This window comes from Chiloscyllium plagiosum, unplaced genomic scaffold, assembly GCF_037043375.1.
Source record: "Chiloscyllium plagiosum isolate Xiang-an unplaced genomic scaffold, Cpla_swu_hap1 HiC_scaffold_27, whole genome shotgun sequence".
Lineage (NCBI taxonomy): Eukaryota > Metazoa > Chordata > Chondrichthyes > Orectolobiformes > Hemiscylliidae > Chiloscyllium > Chiloscyllium plagiosum.
In genome coordinates, this window is record NW_028270165.1 from 59,416,781 (window position 1) to 59,437,270 (window position 20,490).

The following is a 20,490-nucleotide window of genomic DNA, read 5'->3' on the forward strand; positions in this document are numbered from 1 at the left end:
TATTGTACTCTTTGCTACCTTCGGCCCAGCACACCCCCACCCCACCCCCCAATTTATCTCTCCGCCCTGGAGGCGTCCTGCTTCCATTCCTGATGAAGGGCTTCCTGCTCCTCGGAAGCTGTCTGATCTGCTGTGCTTTTCCAGCACCACTCTGATCCAAACTCTGGTTTCCAGCATCTGCAATCCGCACTTTTGCCGACCCAATAAACCCAGTGTGTCGATTTCATATCAACAAACTGACACAAGCAGACACAACGTGTGCAGAAACCCTAGCCACATTACTTTACATAAAAGACATCTGGGAAATGATGTCCAGACAACTCAACGCTCTCAGCATCATGGTAGCCCACAAACCTACCAACACACTTAAACAGCGGCTAATGAACCTGGAATAGCCTATACAAACAACCCGCAAACGAATGTTATTTACAAAATACTATACAAGGAAATACATACATGAACTCTGCCGCACAGTTCTCTGTGGCAAGAAATGATGGGATGAGATAAGGAAGATTTTTTTCAGCCAAAACGAATCGGCACTAACTGGACAGCCATTTACAATCAACGCTGTCAGGCCAGGATGGAAGATCCAACAGGATAACAGATTTCTTATTTCCTGAAGATTTACAAACCTGAGACTAGGTTTTGGTATTTGTTCCCTTTCCACTCCCAGGAGCCGCAGTGGTTGGGGCGGTGAGTTGGGGAAAGTGAAATGTGCCCGTGAGCAGCGTGTGGGGCTATTTCAGCTTCCCCTCCTCTGACAGCGCTGTGACGTGACTCTGATGTTCTCAGGGACACTTACTGACGCGAGACAGTGAAAAGAGTCTCGTTCCTGCAGATCAGGAATTCAAACCTTATGCCGGCTTCAGGACAATGAGAAAGATTAATTGGGGTGTGTGAAGAAGCTGTGAGCTGCATTTCAAAGATGTAGGTGGAGTCAGATGCGTCATCCATTGCGCCCTGGCACTGTGCGTACCTGACGCCGCCATGATGCAGAGTTCTGACGTTAACACAGACATGAGCAGCAATGGGAACATTCACAAGAGGAACAGCCAAAGATAATCACCATCACGGCTTCCCTTCCATTGTCCCAACTTGGTGAAGCAGTATCTTTCACTGGCAAATAAAACACATTCGTCCTCAGGTGCCTGCTTCATTTCGATCACGACTTCACGCCCCTCACTGTTCTTGTCTCATTTCCAAACACTTGTCTCATATCCTCAAAAGCAGCTCTGTGGGTATCTGCTTGTTCCACCCTGACAGGCAGTGGATTGCAGATTTCCAACCCCTCCACTGATTTGAATCTTAAAGAAGAAACCGGGGAACAGTCTTCCTTTCTTTTTGACGACATTTCTCAACTGTAGTCGGCAAGGTTCACACCTGCGTGGGGAAACCGTAATCGATCTCAAATCCATCGTATTAACCACTCGACCCACGAATAAAGAACCACACTGACAGCTTCATTTCCCAGGTCTCTCTGCCTGTGGAGCTGAGAAATAGTGGGTTATTGCTGGGTTTGTTTGAATACAATCACTTCACAGGTTTCGAATGGGTGACATATCTGCACATGGCGAGTCTGGTTGTTTCATTACGAAAGATGAAATAAACTTTCAGTTAAAAGCAAAAACAGAAATTGCAGGAGCAACTCAGCAGGTCAGGCACCATCGGTGGAAAGAGAATCAGAGACAATATTTCAGAACTCTGTTTTCTCCCACAGGTACTGCCAAACCTGCTGAGTTTCTCCAGCAGCTCCTCTTTGTGTCTCTGATTCTCAGCATCCGCAGTCCTTTACGTTAGAAATTAAATCAATTCAGCCTCATGTGCAGGAATGAGAATCCTTTCAATTTCCCAAAAAATTGGCAGAGATTTCAAGGCATTTGGAAAAAAAAGTAACAGTGACATTAGGAAGAACACTTTCTTGTCCCTGTCTGACCGTGACAAGGAGGCAGATTCAATAACACAAAAGGGAATTCGGTGGTCATGTCCAAAGTAACAATGTGGAGATTTACAGGGCGAAGGCAAGAGAATGATACGAATAGAGACTCTCATTTACTTGCTGTGTCGAACCAGCAGAGCTAATGTGGGCCTCAAATTGCGCTGTGACACGTGTTGTGATTCAGAGTGAACTCACAGTTCAATCAACGGAAGTTGGGGATTTAGAAAAGTTTATATTTATACAATCTCCTCACGTCAACGCAACAACAAAGTGGTTTAATTATCCGCCAGTGGAGAGAACCCGGTTCCTGGAGATGGGACAAAGAGCTGGCTCAGGGATATCAATCCACATTGCTCTCTTTGCCACTAGTTCAGAGGGAGAACATTGGAGGGACAAAGGAGAGAATAACGATCTGTGTCGGAGGGTGACTAACTGTTCATGGAGACTATTCCTGGCTAACAATAAGTCGTGTGTAACAGCAGACGATGTGATAACACGGCCTCGTGTGGGTGTGGTAGGGATCAAGGGCATGGGGGTGTTCGGGTCCAAATAATATTGAACTCTGTCTTGAAGACTGGAGGATTCCAAACGGAAAATGAGGCGCTGGTCTTCCATCAGGAGCTGAGCTTTGCTGGAACACTGCTGCATGCCTGAGACAGAGATGTTGGTTTGGGAACAGGGTGGCGTGTTAAAGAGACAGGCAACCAGAAGGTCATCGCCTCTGGATGGGCTCGAACCACCAACCTTCCGGTTAACAGCCGAACGCGCTGACCAATTGCACCACAGCGACAGGCGATGACATGGGCTCCGCCATCACTTAGGGGAGGCTATTAGTGAATTCATAATTCAGCCTCCCGGCTTCGAATTCCAGTTGTCGTCTATCAGTTTTACTTTTCCATAATAAAGCCTTGGAGATTTATTGTGGAGACACCGCGGACAGTCTGGAGACACATCCATGTCAGGAGGAACGAGCTTTCTTATTCCGGGCCGTCACCCTTCGAGCCTTTCCGTGTTTTGCCTGTTCCCGAGTTCTCTCATTGGCTCGGAGGCGAGAAGGGGTTTGAATTCCTGATGTGCAGGAACGACAATTCTTTCAATGTCTCAGATCAGTTCATGTCCCGAGAACATCACAGTCAATCTCCCGGCCTCTTCAACAAAGGGAACGGTGTCTGCACTGTCTCTGCTCAGTTGGACAGTTCATCTTTCATTCTCATCTAAATCCGCTTCCCAACGAGTTTCTGAAGATTCACAAAGCTGGAGACTGGGATTTCTGTTTTGCTTCATGAACATTTTTCCATTTCGTAACTGACAATATTTTGCCAAAACCTCTTCCCAATTGTACGCCATGATTCATTTCCAGGGATGAGGAATTTCCATTTTGGAGAGACATTCCCAAGGTTGGGAATGTTCGCTTTGGTGCAAAGAAGGTTAACTGGAGATTTCCTGGGGCTGTTGGTAATGATGGGAGAATAAGCGGTGGGAATGGAGAGATTAATGATCAGAAGAATCAATTGCCACTGACCAGAGTCAGTTACCAGAGGACAGGGAATGAAGTTCTTGAATGAAAAGCAGCACTTGTGCCGATTAAACACAGAGAATACTGCAGAAAGCCAACAGGTCGAGCAGCATCTGTGGAAAGGTAAACAGAGCTGACGTTGTGAGGCTGGTACGTTGTTTGTTCACAACCCGACTTTCCTGCATGGCAATCAATTCCCAGACATGAGAAAACGGGATTTTATCGAGACGGGTTTTGTGAAGTTTGAGCGATAATGCAGCCAACAGGAAGTCATTTCAAATCGCCAACGAAGAAAGCATAGTCAGCAGGTTACCACCCTGAGCGGGGGAGCCCCAAAGGATCTCTACGCCAGCACCTTAAGTGTTCGGCGACAACTACACGCCCAAAGTTGTGGTCTAAAATTTCTCATGGAATGGTTCTAACAGGAAAGGTGAGTATTGGGCTTTTCCTGTCCGCGCCATAGTCCCAACGTATTCTGTTCCCCTGGATTTGATCAGGACAGAGGAGGCTGATTGGAGATCGAACTGAACTATACACATTGATGAGTGATCGAACGGGTGGGAAGGATCCATTCCCATGCGTAGAGAGATTAATAATCAGGGCCGAAAATAAGGAGCCACTTCAAGAAATTTGGGGTTCATTCAGCAAAGCTGATGTGGAACTGTTCACAGAAAATTGTGATCAAAGTCTCTCGAGTTATTTTGATGAGAAGTGTTGATGATGCTAATACAATCGATAGGATGAACGTAGATTGGTAAATGTATTTGGTGACAGTTCTGTTCTAGCCCTGTGAGCGAAACCTGGATCTGAAGGAATAAAAGGGACATTAACAACATCGATCTGAAATTGGATACGTGACAAGAAACAGAGCCATCATTAACAGTTGGCTTTTGAACTGGAAAAGCTTTCTCGTGAAATTAGCTTGAGGCTTGAGGTATGCAAGGTCAAGATAATTTAGGTAAAACACGGAAACGCTATCCTCGTTAGCAGACAGTGAAAGGATTACAAGACGCAAATTAAACATTTTCGATAAGTGAAACAGGGGACTGGGAAGATAAGTATTATAAACTGTGAACAACAAAGTTCTGGAGCACAACACTTACATTCAAAGACCGAAAACATCCAGGTCCTGATTAATCAGATTGCATTGTGGTGCTTTTCTGCAAAACATCCACTTGCAATGTCCTACAAAAGAGTGACAAAACCCATCCCTGTCAGCCCAGGATAGAAAATCCGAAGGGATGAAGGTTTGCTGATTTTCTGAAGATTCACAAATCTAAGACTGGGTTTTGGTGATTGTTTCCTTTCCACTCCCAGGAGCCGCAGTGGTTGAGGCGGTGAGTTGGGGAAAGTGAAATGTGCCCGTGAGCAGCGTGTGGGGCTATTTCAGCTTCCCCTCATCTGACAGCGCTGTGACTTGACTCCAATGTTCTCAGGGACATTGACTGACGCGAGACAGTGAAAAGATTCCCATTCCCGCAGATCGGGAATTCAAACCGTATGCCGGCTTCAGGACAATGGGAAAGATTAATTGGGGTGTGTGAAGAAGCTGTGAGCTGCATTTCAAACAGGTCGGTGGAGTCAGATGCGTCATCCATTGCGCCCCCGGCCCTGTGCGTATCTAACGCCGCCATGCTGCAGAGTTCTGACGTTAACACGGACATGCGCAGCAATGGGAACCTACACAAGGTGAACAACCAAAGATAATCACCGTCACTGATTCCCTTCCACAGGCCCAACTTTGTGAAGCAGTATCTTTCACTGGCAAAGGAAACACCCTTGTCCTCAGGTGCCTGCTTCATTTCGATCACGATTTCAACCCTCTCACTGTTCTAATCTCATTTCCAAACACTTTGCTCACAGCCTCAAAAGAAGTTCTGCGGATATCTGCTTGTTCCACCCGAACAGGCAGTGGGTTGCAGATTCCCACCAGTCCCAATGTGAGTGAAATACTTTTCCCCCTCCACTGATTTGAATCTTAAAGAAGAAGCCGTGGAGCAATCTCCCTTTCCTTTTGACGACAGTTCTCAACTGTAGTCGGCAGGGTTCACACCTGCGTGGGGAAACCGCAATGGATTTCAAGTCCATCGCATGAACCACTCGGCCCACGAATACAGAACCACACTGACAACTTCACTTCCCAGGTCTGTCTGCCTATGGAGCTGAGAAAGAGTGAATCATCGCAGAGTTTGTTTGAATCCAATCACTTCACAGTGATTCGAAAGGGTTAAATATCTGCACATGGCGAGTCGAGGTGTTTCACCCCAAAAGGTGAAATTAACTTTCCGTTAAAAGCAAAACAAGAAATTGCAGGAGGAACTCAGCAGGTCCGGCAACATCTGTGGAAAGAGAATCAGAGACAACATTTCAGAATTCTGTTTTCTCCGACAGGTACTGTCAAACCTGCCGAGTTTCTCTTTTTGTCTCGGCTTCTCAGCATCCGCAGTCCCTTACGTAAGACATGAATTCAATTCAGAAACCCCTTTGTGGAGAAGATTTCCGTTTGGGGAACATTTTCCTGACCCCATTAAAAGCGTTCAGCTTCGAAGCCAAGGACGAAAATCGAATACACCGCCCTTGGGTGGGCTCGAACCACCAACCTTTCGGTTAACAGCCGAACGCGCTGACCAATTGCGCTACAGAGACAGGCGTTGACTGGGGCTGCGCCATCGCTTAGGCGAGGCTATTAGTGAATTCATTATTCAGACTCCCCGCCGAGAATTACAATTGTTGTCTCCCGCGCAGTCTTGCGAGAGATCCCGGCTTTCTTATCTTGACTTGTGCAAAAATGCCCGATTAAACTTCTCAAAAAGAACCTCCGAGAAACGAGGCTGGGCTCCCTGTAGTACGAATGGGACAGGAAGTGAAATGATTGGAGATAGCATTGAACAGGTTGACGTATTTACTTCCCTAATTTTCTTATCCCTCAGCCAATTGGCACGTGGCTTGGGCAATAATGTTATTACACACACTGGAGCAGTGGGATTTGAACCTGAGCCTCAGGGCTCTATGGGAGACTACAGCTGCACCACAAAAAAACTGTAGTAAATAGGTCCACTTCTGTTGAATGGGAGGAAACAGCTTCCTCCTAAACGTGAGGCACGACCACTGTACCCTCCGTGCCCATTACAATAAATTGAGCCTTCTCCTGTTGAATGAATGAGTGGGAACCCCTCTCTGAGCTCCAGGAAGCGGCGGGCCCGGCTGGAGGCTGGATTTGCTCAAGGCTTGTATCTATTAACTTATTTAAATGGTACCTACTGTATGGGGCTATGGTTTACATTAAAACCAGAGGATCATGTCAGAGTGTTTGTTTATATTTAGCAGTTGTAGTTTATAAAATACTCTCCCTGGAGGAGCACCTTCTATGATGCTGCATTTCTTGCCTTCTGCCCTTCCCCCATTTGTTATCTCTCATCTCGATTTTACATTTTCAGTCAAATTTAATTTCACATTAATCAGCCTTAGTATTCACTGTGCATCATTAATTAATCTGTTGGATTGTTGTAAAACAAAATTAATGGTGTAATTTCATTTATGTTGTCTGAGTTTGACATTGAATGTGCAGGTGTGAATGCTAGTAAGTTGTAAAAATAAATCAAGAACTTGTGCTTTTTAAACAAAAAGACGAGTTCAATGGTATTACTGGCATTGCCTCCTTTGATGATGATGATTATAGTCTGACCAACAAACCATTTCATGCAGTCACCCAGTTTAATTAAAGTCTTTTGGAAAATAATTCTGGCAGGCAAAGATTTATACAACCCAAAATACGGTTGGTAAACATGTATATTCTTATCTTTTAATCCGTAACAGATGGCATTGCGTGGCGGTTTGAGACTGAAACTTCGCTGGAAAGAATGTAGATTCATGAGGGAAGTCAAAATGGCAGAGTCTCGGGCCACAATCTATCAGTCTGGCTTGATTGCATGAGTGGTGGTTCTTCAAAAGCACCTTCCAAGTCATGACCTCAACCACCAAGAACAGACAAGTGTGAACACAGCATTCCGACTGCAAGATATATCGCATTGTTTCTTTGTTATTGACCAAAATGCTGGAAATCACTCCTGAATATTGTTGCAGACCACATCATATTTGTGAAGCAATTTAAGAGGCAGTTCAGCACCACCTTTTCAAGGTCAGTTTGGGAAGAGTTGTTGGCACAGCCAATGATATTCACATCTCATGAAATAGTAAGCAAAGAGCCCACAGTGTTGGGAGGCTGTATGTTAGCATGGATAGAGGATTGGCTAACTACCACAGTTGTGGTAAGGGGCATGTTCAGGAGGACAACTTGTAACTAGTGGTGTACCACAGGGATCAGCACTGGGGCCAACATTATTTACAATATATATACGAATTACTTGGATAAGTAAAGTGAAGGTACTATTGCTAAATTTGCAGAAGAGACAGTTGATGTGAAAGCAGGTGGTGAGGATGACATTAGGTAGAGGGATTTGGAATCACAACCACGAATCTCTTCATCCAATTTCAGTGAGTAATAGGGAGGCAAATGGGAGGTTGGCCTTTTTCAATAGAGTAAAAATGTAGGGAGGTTGTAGTGAATCTATGTAAGCCATTAGTCAGGCCACAACTGAATACTGTGAACAGTTTAGGGCCTTTTACCTGAGGAAAGATATATTGGCATTAGAGGCAGTCCAGGGAAGGTTGACCATGATGATACCAGGGATGGAAAGAATGTCTTATGAGGAGAACTGAATAGGTTGGGCCTGTGCTTATTAGAAGTTAGAAGAATTAGAGGTAACCTTATTGTCACCTACAAGATTTTCTGAGGCGACTTGACAGGCTAGACGTGGAAAAGTGGGTGAGTCTGGGACCAGAGGAAGCAACCTCCAAATAAGAGATTGCATGTTTAGGACAGATAGGAATTTCTCCTGAGGGCAGTAAATCTGTGGAACTTGATACTACAGAGGGCTGTTGAGCCTGGGTTGTTACGTGCATTCAAGGCTGAGATAGATTTTTTTAATCAGTAAGCGAATTGAGGATTATGGGGAAATGGCAGCAAAATGGAGTAAATGTTTCCCAGAATTATCGTGATCTGAATAAATGGCAGAGTCAACTCAATGGGCTGAATTGAACAGTAAATAGTAAGGAGGAAAAGGATGCAACTGGCAATTACAGACCAGTCAGTGTTGGGAAGCCTAGAGATTGTAGGGAGTTGGTGGCGTTTGGGCATTGTTACTGGATTTAACATCTGGAGTTTCAAATTGATGCTGCTATGGCCCCGATGCAATTTGAAATCAATTTATGTATCTGGAATATAAACTTATCGCTGCTTTGGTGATCTTATCAATTGTCATAAGTACCTATCTTGTTCATTAATAACCTTTTTTTAAGGAAGGAAATCTTCAGTCCTTTCCCAGTTTGGTGAAGGTGTCACCCTTGATCGAAAGTCATGTGGTTGACTCTTAACTGCCCTCTGAATTGGCACTTGGTTATTTTTTGGGAGACCAAGTGTCACGTTCCATGAATGAATAAAGAAAAATATTCAGGACAAGATTGTCAATGTCACTGTCAGTGAAGGGAAGATTGCGATCTAGTGATACTGGTTAAGTAGCCCAGAGATCTCGGTCTTCTGAGAACAAAAATTAAAATCCCATCATGGATGCTTATGGACTTTATTTTCAACGAATAAAAAGATCTGGAAGTGAGAGTTTGTTTCTGTACTGGCAACCAGGAAACCAATATTGGCTAAGACAATGAATTGCAGCTGTTGGAGATCAGCAACAAAAGGCACAATTGCTGGGGAAATGCAGCAGGTCTGGCAGCATCTGTGGAAAGAAAACAGTTAATGTTTTGAATCCAGCCTAATTTTGAAGGGCCACCGGACTCAAAACAGTAACACTGTCGTCTCCTCATAGATGCTGCCAGAACTGTTGTTTTTGTCCAATCATTACAGCGTGTTGTGAAAGTGTTCTTTTAGGGAGGGAAATCTACCACTCACAACTCTACACACGCGTGCACACGCTCACACCACATCATGTGACTCCAGACCTACTACAATGTGGTTGACTCTCAACTGCCTTCTCGCATGAAGCCAATTGCTCAGTCCAAAGGCCATGAGGGATGGGGAGCAAATGTTGGACGTGCTAGCAACAATCCCATCCCTCAAAATATTTTCTTATAATTTTAAAGCATAGGTTAATGAAGGTCAACCAAAACAAACTGCTATGGGAAAGTCATGCCCAACTAACCTGATTTGCTTGTAGTTATAAATATTGTTTTAAAATCCTCTTCAGATAGGACATTGGTTCCATCATTGTTGCAATGCTGCATGCAATTTCTGTGCTTTCTGCTACAGGAAGAGTGTTGTGAAACTTGAAAGGGTTCAGAAAACATTTACAAGGATGCTGCTAGGGTTGGAGGGTTTGAATAGATTGGAGCTATGTTCCCTGGAGCTTTGGAGGCTGAGGGGCGACATTAAAGACATTTATAAAATCATGAGGGACATGGGTAGGGTAAATAGGCAAGGTCTTCTCCCTCGGGGTGGGGGAGTCCAAAATTAGAGGGCATAGATTTAAGGTTAATGGCAAATGGAGTTTAATATAGATAAGTGTGAGGTCTTACATTTTGTATAGTCAAATAAAGGTAGGAATTTCATGGTGAATGGCAGGACCTTAAGGAGTGTAGTGGAACAGAGGGATCTTGGAGTACATGTTCACAGTTCTCTGAAAATGGAGTCACAGGTAGAATCTTTTTGGCACACTGGCCTTCATCAGTCATGGCATTCAGTATAAAATACCGAATTAGATTTGAGATAAGCACCAAATCTGTTTCATATGCAGTATTTCAAACCAAAAGATGTAGGGGTGCAGGTTCATAGCTCCTAGAAAGTGGAGTCATGGGTAGACAGGGCAGTGAAGAAGACTTTCGGCATGCTTGCTTTCATCAGTCAGAGCACTGAGTACAGGAGTTGGGATGAATTGATGCAGCTGTCACAGATTCCACACAACAACACAAGACGTGACCCTGCCCTCCCCTGACTGACTGTCCCTTTGCATATCAGGGGGAAGACACCCCTTTAATTGTGATGATCAGAAAACATGCCATCCTTCAAAACAAGGGCTGCTTTCACAAATATTTGGACAGGGGAAAGAAGTTCTAGTCTGGGTGAAGATCAATCTTCATTGCGTGAGAGAGAGAGAGAGAGAGAGAGAAAGAGCGGCAGCAGCTTCAGACGTTCATGGTCCAACTTCTGAAAATACCTAGTCTGATTTGCAGTTGTTTCTGGGCTTGTAATATCGAGCTGCAGCATATTGTAGATCTTCAGTAAGCCCTGCCAGTGCTTCTATGTGGTCTGAAATTTATCGTACAATTTGTGTATTTCCTATGTATCTGTATCCAGCTTCACCTTAATTGTATTCCCTTCTTTATCTCTTTTCCCCCATCCTCACCACTCCACACATCAGCATATCATTAGACTATAGGAGCAGAAATTATGCCATTCAGCCCATTGAGTCTGATCCACCATTCAATCATGGCTGATAAGTTTCTCAACCCCATTCTCCCCATAACCTTTGATACTCTTGATACTCAAGAAACTATATTCAATGATCTTACTTCCACAGCCTTCTGGGGCAGTGAATTCCATAGATTACCACTCTCTGTCTGAAGTTCTCCTTATTTCTGTTCTAAAAGGTCTTCCCTTTACTTGAAGGCTGAGGAGGAGGCATAGAGGAGCGTGGTGTGCATCTGTAAACTCCAGAACTTCCCAAACTTCACGAGTCAACAATAACGCTTTCTGGAGCAAGAAATGAAAGGGCCGACGAGAAACTGTGACACCACAGGAAGTTAAATTAGGCCATTCAGCCCATTGAGTCTGCTCCACCATTCACTCATTCTTGAGTATGAAGGGGCTCAAAGGTTACAGGGAGAATGGGGTTAAGAAACATATCAGCCATGATTGAATGGCAGAGCAGATTCAATACGATAAATGGCTTAATTTCTGCTAGTTAACATCCATGGGAAGAAGGAGGCAACACAGTAAGGTGCTTCTTGGGACAGGCAAGCTAATGTTATTAAATAATACTGTGACAAAAGGACAATTAATTCTGCCTGTGGAAGGAAAGCCCTGACATAGAGGGGTTAATTGCAGGGCAGACTGTTTCAAACAGACAGCTAACCCTCAAGGATAAGAAGGTAAACTACAGACCTGAGGTCTCCAGCAATGTGAGGTGATGTTAGAGTCTTAATAAAAAGTCACACCACAGATTTGAAATTGAGGAAACGCCACCAAAATTCAACTCCAGAATGATACAGCAGCAGCAGTACTTAGAAGAATAATACTGCATCAAACCCCTGGACACTTCCAGAGATGGGCACTGTCGGTGGAAAGTTGAAACTTTATTGCTGGAACAGCACAGCAGGTCAGGCAGCATCCAGGGAACAGGAGATTCGACGTTTCGGGCACAGGCCCTTCTTCAGGAATGAGCAGAGAGTGTTCAGCAGGAGAAGATAAAAGGTAGGGAGGAGGGACTTGGAGGAGGGGAGTTGGAAATGTGATAGGTGGAAAGAGGTCAAGGTGAGGGTGATAGGTCGGAGTAGGGTGGAGGCGGAGAGGTCAAGAAGAAGACTTTTCCCCCCCGACGTGGTCGACGGTGCCCTCCACCGCATCTCCTCCACTTCCCGCTCCTCCGCCCTTGAGCCCCGCCCCTCCAACCGCCACCAGGACAGAACCCCACTGGTCCTCACCTACCACCCCACCAATCTCCATGTACAGCGCATCATCCGCCGTCACTTCCGCCACCTCCAAACAGACCCCAGCACCAAGGATATATTTCCCTCCCCTCCCCTATCAGCTTTCCGTAGAGACCACTCCCTCCGCGACTCCCTTGTCAGATCCACCCCCCCCCCACCGACCCAACCACCACTCCCGGCACCTTCCCTTGCAACCGCAGGAGGTGCAACACTTGCGCCCACACCTCCCCCCTCACTTCTCTCCAAGGCCCCAAGGGAAACTTCCATATCCGCCACAGATTCACCTGCACCTCCACCCACATCATCTACTGCATCCGCTGCAGCCGGTGTGGTCTCCTCTATATTGGGGAGACAGGCCGCCTACTTGCGGAGCGATTCAGAGAGCACCTCTGGGCCACCCGGACGAACCAACCCAACCAACCTGTGGCACAGCATTTCAACTCCCCCTCCCACTCCACCGAGGATATGCAGGTCATTGGACTCATCCACCGCCAAACCACAACAACCCGACGGTCGGAGGAGGAGCGTCTTATCTTCCGACTGGGAACCCTCCAACCGCAGGGGATGAACTTGGACTTCACCAGTTTCTTCATCCCCCCTCCCCCCACCCTGTCTCAGCCGGATCCTTCCAGCCCGGCACCGCCTTCCTGACCTGCAGTCTTCTTCTTGACCTCTCCGCCTCCACCCTACTCCGACCTATCACCCTCACCTTGACCTCTTTCCACCTATCACATTTCCAACTCCCCTCCTCCAAGTCCCTCCTCCCTACCTTTTATCTTCTCCTGCTGAACACTCTCTGCTCATTCCTGAAGAAGGGCCTGTGCCCGAAACGTCGAATCTCCTGTTCCCTGGATGCTGCCTGACCTGCTGTGCTGTTCCAGCAATTAAGTTTCAACTTTGATCTCCAGCATCTGCAGACCTCACTTTCTCCACTGTCGGTGGAAACCCAGTTAAATTCAGCCATCAACTGGGTGAGAGCCAAGTTGGGGAGGGGGGGGGGGGTGGATGGTGAAGCTGAATGAACTTCAGAGGTTTCATTTGTGGTTGCTACGTGCAATAAAGTGCAAATCATTGTTTCAGCATTTGATTCTTTTTTTTTTTTTTTAGATTAGATTAGATTACAGTGTGGAAACAGGCCCTTCGGCCCAACAAGTCCACACCGACCCGCCGAAGCGCAACCCACCGATACCGCTACATTTACCCCTTACCTAACACTATGGGCAATTTAGCATGGCCAATTCACCTGACCTGCACATCTTTGGACTGTGGGAGGAAACCGGAGCACCCGGAAGAAACCCACGCAGACACGGGGAGAACGTGCAAACTCCACACAGTCAGTCGCCTGAGGCGGGAATTGAACCCGGGTCTCCGGCGCTGTGAGGCAGCAGTGCTAACCACTGTGCCACCGTGCCGCCCACGGTGCGGTTTCTGAGTCAGGAGCCAAAGTAAGGTGATTCACTCACAACCACACCAAGAGGCTGGGATTAATATTGACTCCATTGCATTCAAGAGAATGTCATCAATACTGTTATAAAGCGAAGGCTGAACCCACCCACCCCGCCTCTCCAAGATCTCAAACCGAAACGTCCAAAGAGTGGCACTTTGCCCTTTAATCTGTAAAGTCAGTGTGATAAGTGGTGTAACCTGCTGTAGTGTTAAAAGTTAATCCCTGACACTTTAAAATGGACAATGAGCAATTTATTTAGCAAACTCTCACGGTGAACAAATGAACAAAATTACTAACAAACTGAATAAATCCGGACAAACTACTGATTATTCTGGAATAAATCACGATTCTTCTGGTATGCTGTTCCAATCAATACATGTCCCACTCAGATAAGAGAAAATTGAATTTAATCTCTCAGATTACAACCAGGTTATGTGTCTTCCGGAATATTCTGTGCCATCTTCTGTCCGGGATGCCTCCTCCGATTCCTCTGTCAGGAATGCCCTTCTCTATTTTTCTCAATGATGCTTTCTCCAATACACAGATGACTGAGAGCACCAATTCTTTATGATAGGATTGGTCCTGTTGTCAAAACTTGAGGATTTAAATTTAATAAGTTTTTGGTAGCCAATGGGGCTGATTTAAATTGATTGGTGAAATTGAAAACCTGTTTTCTTGTCCTGCCAACTGTACAGCCCTTTGATACAAATGTTTCAGTTCAGGTGATTTCTGTTGTGATGATGCTGCTCCTTTAAGAAGATTATGTTGTTCTTGGTTTATTTTCAGGAGGGTTTGTAAAAGGCAGAGCTTCTCATTCGTCTAGGATTAAGGATTTCGCTAATGGTTAACAGATACTGGCTAAGGCAACAACCGGGAAAAGGGTTTGACATTTTATTTTCTAAACCACTTCTACAATGAAAGGGCAGTTGTCCCATTCTTTTCCCCTGCTTTTGGTTTTAACAAGCAGTCTGTCTGAAGCTGCTGCAGGAAGAGATGTTTCCTAATTCAACAGATGTTTCTGGCTGACTCCCGAAGCTTCAGGGAAAATAGTACCAGCGTATTCAGCCTCTCCCTGTAGCTCAAACCTTGCAGTCCTGGCAACATCCTTCCAAACCTTTTCTGAACCCTTTCAAGTTTCACAATGTCTTAAAAAGACGTCAACTTTGCTCAACTAATGTGGGAGAATTTTCTGCATGACGCATTGTGTCTGAAAGAGCCCTCCCCTGTGCTGTGACAGAGCTGCAGTGACTTTCAAATGACTGATAACAGCATTTGTCAGGCTAAGATTCATTGGGAGAAGCTTCTCAATCACATCTGTAAATGGAGAAAGTGTTTTTAATAATGAGACATGAATAAGGGCTGCATTAATCTTTTGTTCTGAAGATTTACTCATACATCTCAAAACAGAGCATATGAACCCGGTCACAAGAAGTCTACGGGAATATAAGACACCACTGCCTATTTCCTGACATTTTAAATGAATGAGGTGCCATTCGTTTTAAGATCAGGTGAACTTAAGAGGCACAGCATTGGCTTAGAGATGAGACCTCCTTGACACACACACAGCCAAAATCATCACTGCCATTATTATCAAATTAGAATTTAGGCTGGATAGGCTGGGATGTTTTTCCACTGGAGCAGAGGAAGTTGAGAGGCAATATTTTCAAACCATGAGAGGTAGAGTTGGCTTAATGGTAGCTGTCTCTTCCCTTGGGGGAAGGATTTCAAGAGCAAGGACGCGTTTTTATGGTGAGAGGAGAAAGATGGAAGGAAAGATGTGGGGCAAAATTTTTACAGAGTGTAGTTCGCCTGGGGAAACAGTTGCCAGTGGAAGTGATTGAAGCAGGTACATTAACAACATTGAAAAGGCGTTTCAACAAATACATGGATAGGAAAGCTTTAGAAAGATATGGGCCAAGTGCAGGGAAATGAGGTTAGTGTTGACAAACATTTTGGTCAGCATGGACCGGTTTGGGCTGAAGAGCCTGTCTCTGTGCTCGATGACTGGCGTCTCTTTGTAACTCTGACAGTGTTGAGTTTCCACATGAACCAGGAAAAAGTGAGGACTGCAAATGCTGGATATCAGAGTTGAGAGTGTGGTGCTGGAAAAGCACAGCAGGTCAGGCAGTACCCGAGGCACAGGAGAATCGATGTTTCAGGCATAAGGACATCCAGATGAATATCTCACTAAATCATGCTGAATATAATCTGATCTCATTCGTCAACTCTGATGTGGAGGTGCTGGGGGTGGACAGGTCAGAAGTCACACAACACCAGGTGAAAATCCCAATAGATTGATTTGAACTCATGAGCTTTCGAAGCACTGTTCCTTCATCAGGTGAAGTGATGAAGGAGCAGCACTGATGAAGGAGCAATGCTCCCAAAGCTTGGGATTTCAAATAAACATGTTGGACTGTAACCTGGTGTTGTGTGACTTCTGACTTCTTCAACTGCGCATTCATGTTGAACTTGATGGGATACTTTATCCAACTCGGCGTAGTTAAATCGTATCGCTTGGAGGGGTTCATTTGAAACCTTTCAGGAGGTGAATTCAACAAGATTGAATTATTCAAAGTTACTCAATTCTAAACTTACATCAGGACCAGTAGTCATAGAGAGGTACTGTGTGGAAACAGATCCTTCAGTCCAACTCGTCCATGCTGACCAGATATTCTAAATTAATCTCATTTGCCAGCACTTGGCCCAAATCCCTCTAACCCCTTCTATTCATGTCCCCAACCAAATGTATTTTAAATTCTGTAATTCTACCATCCTCCTCCACTTCCTCTGGCAGCTTATTCCATACACGCACCACACTCTGCATGAAAAGTTTTCCCTTTAGGTCCTTTTTAAATACTTCCCCTCTCACTCTAAACCTATGCCCTCTAGTTCTAACAACATCCTGATAAATCATTTCTGATGGAGATGTCAACGTTTCGGGTAGAACCTTCTTCAGTTCTGAGGGATAATACCTGAAGTGCTGACTTCTCCGCCTCCTGGTGCTGCCTGCCTTGTTATGCCCAGCCTCCTGTTTGTCTATTTTAGATTCCAGCATCTGCAGTTTTTTATTTTGTCTCTAACAAATGGTGGAGCAGATTCGATGGGTCAAAATATCCTAACTTCTGCTCCAATGGTCTTGTGGTCGTAGGTTTGTGCGGGTCTTGGGCTCAATGAGCAGCAGCGCCCACTGGAAGCAAGGTTCACAGAAACATAGAACCACTACAGTGTGGAAACGGGCCCTTCTGCCCAACAAGTTCAGCGAGACCCTTTGAAGAGTAACTCACCCAGACACATTCTCCTACCCTATCACTCTGCACTTACCCCTAAATAATGCACCACACCTTCACATTCATGAACACTATGGGACTATTTAGCTTGGCCAATTCACCCAAACATGCGCACGTTTGGACTTTGGGAAGACACTGCAACACGCAGAGGAAACCCACGCAGACACAGGAGGGAATTACATGCAAACGCCACACAGACAGTCACCCTGAGGATGGAATTAAATCTGGGTTCCTGGCGTTATGAGGCAGCAGTGCTAACCACTGAGCCACCACCACCCCTTCCCCCCCACTCCCCAAGGAGAAAACAAAAAAGCCTACCAACTCTCCCACTACCCCCACTGTCAGAAAGGGCAGGAGGTTCAGTCCTGGGGGTGACCCTCAGCAGCGTTACCGGCAGAATCTGATTGTTCGGAGCATTGGTGCCTCCACTGGTGCTTGTTCCAGCTGCAGGACATTGTGAACCTCTGCCCATACTCGGGGCAGGCAAACGGCCTCTCCCCAGTGTGGACCCGCTGGTGCGTCAGTAGAGTGGAGGAGACAGCAAAGCCCTTCCCGCACTCGAGGCAGGTGAATGGCCTTTCCCAAGTGTGGACCCACAGGTGTGTCAGCAGGGGGGAGGCCTGGGTAAAGCCCTTCCCGCGCACAGAGCAGCTGAAGGGCCTTTCCCCAGTGGACCGGCTGGTGCTTCAGCAGGTCGGAAGAGCGTGTAAACCACTTCCCACAGACAGAGCAGGTGAATGGCCTCTCACCGGTGTGGACCCGCCGGTGAGCCAGCAGGTCGGAGGAATCGCTGAAGGCCTTCTCACATTTGGGGCAGGGGAAGGGCTTCTCACCGGTGTGGACCCACCGGTGAATCACGAGGTGGGAGGAGCTAGGGAACACCTTCCCACAATCGGGGCAGCGGAATGGCCTCTCCCCTGTGTGCACCCACTGGTGCCTCATCAGGGCGGAGGAATCGCTGAAGGCCTTCCCACACTTGAGGCAGCTGAAGGGCCTCTCCCCTGTGTGAACCCGCAAGTGCCTCAGCCGGGCGGAGGAATCGCTGAAGCTCTTCCTGCACTCAGGGCAGCTGAAGGGCCTCTCCCCTGTGTGCACCCGCCAGTGCCTCAGCAGGGCAGAGGAATCACTGAAGGCCGTCCTGCACTCAGGACAGGAGAGTGGCTTCTCCCTGGTGTGACTGCGCCGATGTGTCTCCAGGGCAGACGGGACACGGAAGCCTTTCCTGCAGTCGCCACACTTCCATGGTTTCTCCATGTCCGAAGCTACAGTTGCACACAAACGCGTGTATGTCCCCTCCCTGCCTTGAATTCCTCTTTCCAAGCCAGATAACTGTTTCAGGCTCCACACTCAGTGCGTTGCTGCAACAGTAAGGTCTCTCTTCCAATCCCACTGATGCTGAAAACGTACTGAAATAGGAAGCAATTGGATCACAGTTGAAAATTGTTGCAGTCCTGATGGATTGAGTGACTCACAAATGCTGGAGAATCAGAGTTGAAAACTGCAGGTCAGGCAGCATCTGAGGAGCAGGAGAGTCAATGGTTCAGGCATAAGCCTTTCATCTGTTGGTTTTGAAACGTCATCTTCAGATCAAATACTCTGAAAAGAGATTACAAAACTCATCAGTCAGTCCAGGGTAGATATTCAGAACAAGCAATTCTACTTTCTGCAGAACATTATTTTCTTTTGTTATTCCACAAAACTGAAAGCACCATCCCACACTCTCTCTCTCTCCCTCTGTTCTCACTCCATTCTAATTCTCCTGAAAGTGCTGATTCAGGATCTGACAGGGACAGAAGAGCAAAACAGTCATAACTGACACCTCTCTGAATTTTGGAAACCTGCACCTGAAAATTAATATCTTCCACGACATTGGGATACTGTTGAGAGTGAACAGGTCTGATTTTTGGAAGTAAAAATATAGTGTGTAAATTCAGGATGAAGCTGCAATGCAACTTCTTGGCAACCAATCAGACACAAAATGGTTAACGTGCCCCCACGGGGGTGGGGGAGTTTTAGAATGAGACATCAAGGCTATGACACCAGAGAGAAATTAAACAGACTGGCGTGGCAAACCAGAGTCATCTAGATATACAGCACAGAAACAGGTCCTTTGGTCCACTGGTCTATGCTGACCAGATATCCTCGCTGAATCTGGTCTCATTAGCCAGCATTTGGCCCATATCCCTCTAAACCCTTCCTATTCATAAACCGATCCAGATGCCTTTTGAATGTGTCATAATTATACCAGCATCTACTACTTCCTCTCGCAGCTCTTTCCTTACACGCGCCATCGTCTGCATGAATTGCCCCTTAGGTTCCTTTTAAATTCCTCGCCCCCTCCACGGGCCTCCTCACCCTAAACCTAGTACTCTATAGTTCTACACTCCCAGAGAAAAGACCTTGTCTATTTACCCTATCCATCCCTCTCCTGATTTTATAAACAATGGAAGCATCAACGGCTCAGGGCGGGGATGGGGAGGGGGTGGGGGAATGGGGGAAGGAAGCCGAATGTGCTGGAGCCAACGCGGAAGAAGAGGACACAAAACCTTGAAGCTGCAATGAGGAATACTGCATGTGCTGTACTTGTACCTGTTGATTTTATTTGTGGGAATCAAGTGCATTTTAAAAATAAAAACAAACAAGATGTCTATCCCTCCCCTTTCTCAATCTACTAAAGCTGTCCTGGACACAGAGTGAGAGAACTGGGAGCAGGAGTTGGCCATTTGAGCCTGCATCAGCATTGAACACATCATAACTGAATATGAATATACCTACAGCCAGGTGGATAGATTGGGTTTTCTTTCACTGGAGCAGAGGAGATTGAGAGGTGACCTTATAGAGGATTATAATATCATGAAGGGTACAGATGAGGTGAATGGCAGGTTTCCTTTCCCTCGGGTGGGGCTTTCAAGATTAGAGAGCAAATTTTGAAGGGGAGAGGAGAAAGATTTTAAAAAGACATGAAGAGCTCAATTTTTTTCACACAAAGTAGTTTGTGTGTGGAATGTGTGTCCAGAGGAAGTAATGGATGCATGAACAGTGACAATGATTAATAGACATTTGGAAAAGTACATGAATAGGAAAGGTTCAGAGGGATATGGGCCAATCACTGGCAGATGGGACTAGTTGGGTTTGAGAACATAGTCAGCATAGGCGAGTTGGAGCGAAGGGTCTGTTTGTGTGCTGTATGACCCTGTAGTTGTTCTGTACTGGTCTTAAAACCATTTTCTTGGAAATCCAAGATGGCGGTGGTTTGAGTGGTCTGCTGTGCTGGGCTCTGTGCCATACCCCCGGCAAGGTGGACTTTTACCCCTCCCCCCCCCCCCTCATTAACCATCCGTAGGAGAAAACAATTGCTAATATATACTTACTGAACGTCTGGAGCTGCTATAATTGTGGTTTGACAGCTTTAGGACCAGAATGAAAGCAAATGAAGGAAAGGGGCCGACAGGGGTGCAGCAGGCAGGGCACTCCCCTACTGCATCGGGGGCGCCTGGAGCCATTGCTCAAACTCCCAGGGCAGACCCTTTGGGTTTAATGGGACAGCAGCAGTTACTCTCGGAGTTTGCCAAACTCTGAGAAAAGA